This window comes from Gaeumannomyces tritici (assembly GCF_000145635.1).
Source record: "Gaeumannomyces tritici R3-111a-1 unplaced genomic scaffold supercont2.2, whole genome shotgun sequence".
In the NCBI taxonomy this organism is placed as follows: Eukaryota; Fungi; Ascomycota; class Sordariomycetes; order Magnaporthales; family Magnaporthaceae; genus Gaeumannomyces; species Gaeumannomyces tritici.
The window spans coordinates 7,230,719-7,233,750 of record NW_008804546.1 but is presented as its reverse complement, the minus strand read 5'-3'; the positions used below and the strand labels follow the sequence as shown (position 1 = coordinate 7,233,750).

The window sequence follows — 3,032 nt, the reverse complement described above, 5'->3', positions numbered from 1 at the left end:
GCTCGTAATGAAATGCGTTAAATTTTTGTGGTTTATATACATTGTAATTTGGTGGTTTGCTTTACATAAATATACTTTCCATTTTTCCAAAGCTTTAATAATAGCAAAAAGCTTTTTATTATGGATTTGGTAATTTAATTTGGTTTTTTTAAGCTTTTGTAAAAAAAAAGCGCAAAAATGCTACCTTTTTTTTCGTTTTGCTAATTTAATTATTTTCCGATTGCGTAATTCGACGCGTTGTTACAATTAAGCCTTTGCTTTTAAGGTAAAGCACCAAAAGAGTATCGAACAGTAGCACGTAACTAACAATTAAAGGAATTTACAAAATAATTTGGGTACGGTTTAAATGCTTATTCCAAAGGTTGCTTAAAAGCTAACTAAAGTTTAATTAATGGCCAGGCCTTAATTAAAAATTACTTAAACAATAAGAAATCCTTTTTTTTTATACTTTATTTTGCCCAAGCGTAGCTTGGGTTCCTAGGGCCAATATTGGTAATTCCTTAAGTATCGTTGGTATCGAGTAATATTGTTAATACCTTTAGTGCTAAGCGTATTACCTGGACGTTACGTGGAAAGGCGGGGTAGCCCTTCTACCGATCCTGGCAGCCTTTTTGCCGCTTATTTTGCTAACCTGGTTTATTGGTTGTAACATTAAGTCCTTTTTCCAACGGCCAAGCCTTTTGGCTTGCTTATGTTTGTCCCTTTTCCTATTGTTAATCGTAAATACTATTTTTCCTTATTGTTTTACCATTCCTTTTGGTTTTAACAATGTTTGGTGGGTGCAAAAACGGGGTGCCCCCTTTTTCGATTTTCCACCGTTTGCCGGCGTAACATTTTTAATTCCTTTTTGGCATTCGGTATTAAAATGCTTTTTTGTTTTAATTGCAAAGCCCGTGGTATTTTTTTTGCCGGGCTTTGCCCACCGATTTTTTCCGTTATTTAAAATACATTTATTTAAACCGGGTTAATTATAACGTATTGGGTTCGATTCGGGCTTAATTATTGCACGTTGCTTTTTAATTTTTTAAATTTCGGAACGAAATGGATTTTGTTTTTAACGAAATCCGCCGTTTGGAAAACAAGCGTAAGTTTGTCCGGAAACAAAAAAAATCCTGGCAAAAGCGGTACGCCCGGATGCTTTGTTGTATTTTAAATAGCGTGGAGGAATTGAACCGAATCGAGCGAAAAAAGGCTAAGCAAATTGTTGCTTTAATGGTAGCCAGTTTTTTTTTTCCCTTTTCCTAACTTTTTTCCTTTGCTTATTAATTGGGCGGAGTTTGGGGTTAGTTTCGACCCAAATTTGTTTGCTTTTTTTAACCGGGTAAGTTGTAATTTCTTTAACAACTTCTTTAAGTTGTATGGCGCAATGGTAACGCGCTTGCTCTTGTAGCGGGAGGTCCTGGGTTTAACTCCCGGTGCGACCTTGCAAAGGACGTTTCCCAGGAAACGTCCTTTGCACCCTTTTTGTTTGAGCCTGCCAGCCTATCCCTTGGATATGCTGTTAGGTTTTTCTTCCCTTTGCTTTCCAGATTTTTCCAAATTTAAAGCGTTTTACAAGCTTTGTTTTGGTGTTTTATTGCTGATTTTTTCCCAGGCGATATTTTTGCAAAGCTTTTTGGCAATTCCCAAGGTTTGTTGCGTTTTCCCATATGTTATGCTTATTTCCCTAGCTTTCCCATTTAACGAAGTATTGCTATTTGCGGTAATGCGTCCTTTCGTTTAGGATGGGTTCGATTTCCCATTCCTGGTTGGGGTCGATTTTTACTAATTCGGTGCTTTTAAAGCCCGAAAGCGCTAATTCCAGCAAAAAACGTAAAAACCCGGGTAAATGCGCATGGTTAATGGTAATTAAAATTTATAATTAATTAAAAAAATAATACGAATAACCCGAAAAGGTTTTTATCTTTTTTTATTTAGCTTGTTATTTAACCTTTTTGTTTTAATATTAGCGTGTAAAAGGTAAGCGTTATTCCTTTTTTTAAAGGTTGGTTTTTTAATCCTTTTTTTGTTAATTTGCTTTGCTATCCAATAGCGCAAAATTTCCAATTTGTTTTAAAGGTTTTGGTGCAATTTAATAAATTCCGTTACTTGGATTTCCGTTATTAAAGCTTTAGGTTTGGCTTTGGGCTTGTTATACGCCGTAAAGGTATACCCGTAATTAGCGTAAAACGGTATTTTTTTATGCTTTCGTGCATAAAACTATTGTAAGCAAATTAAGCAATTAGCAATAATTAAACCCAATTATTTTGTTTGTAATTAACGTAATAACGCAAATATTGCTTTATCGTTTTGTTAATTTGCTTTGTTTGTTCGTTCGTTTGGGGGTGGTACGTTATTAACAAAGCGTATGCTAAAATTAACGCGTTGCTGTTTTTTTTTTGTAAAGTAAGTACAAAGCATATTTTGTAAGCTTATCCATTATTACCAATATGCTATTATATTATGTTTCCGTTAAAAGCTTTTTTAATTTGGGAAATTTAACGATAAAATTTATAATAATTTTTTGCTATGCCCCGTTAAATGCTAGCAATGGTTAAAGCAATTTATAAAAAAAAATTTGCTAAATTTGTTTTTAACATACATTTAGCAACCTTTTATTGCTTTTAACGTTATTATTTAAATTTCGGTAAATTTGTAATGTTGCCGGAGCTTTTTCCATGTTTTAATAGCTTTTGGATGGCTATAAGCAGGGTTGGGAATTAAGTCATTCGTTAAGTCAGTAAAAAGTCACAGTTTAAAGCTTAATATTAAATTAACTATTATAGTTATAAGTATAAAAATACCACCATTAAATACAGAAAACTCAGTTTTATAAAAATAATATTTAAAATATTTAATTACGTAATTATATATCACGTAATTTGCATTAAGTCATTTTTAACTTTTTTTTTAACTAATTGTAACTTAATGCATTTTTACCCGCTTATATACCATTTTTAGGTAATATAAACTTATAATATATTTTCTTTTGCTATTTGTTTATATAAATACGAAGAAATAAACGTTCTACTTATTTTTGTTGATTTTAAATT

The 3,032-nt window shown here is 32.2% G+C and overlaps 1 pseudogene across 1 annotated transcript; it reads left to right on the top strand.

Moving 5' to 3' along the window:
- Nucleotides 1–1,352: 1,352 nt before the first annotated feature.
- On the top strand, nucleotides 1,353–1,424 carry GGTG_20090 (annotated as a pseudogene). The gene has a single exon. The product of its transcript is annotated as a tRNA-OTHER (tRNA).
- The last annotated feature ends 1,608 nt before the right edge of the window (nucleotides 1,425–3,032 follow it).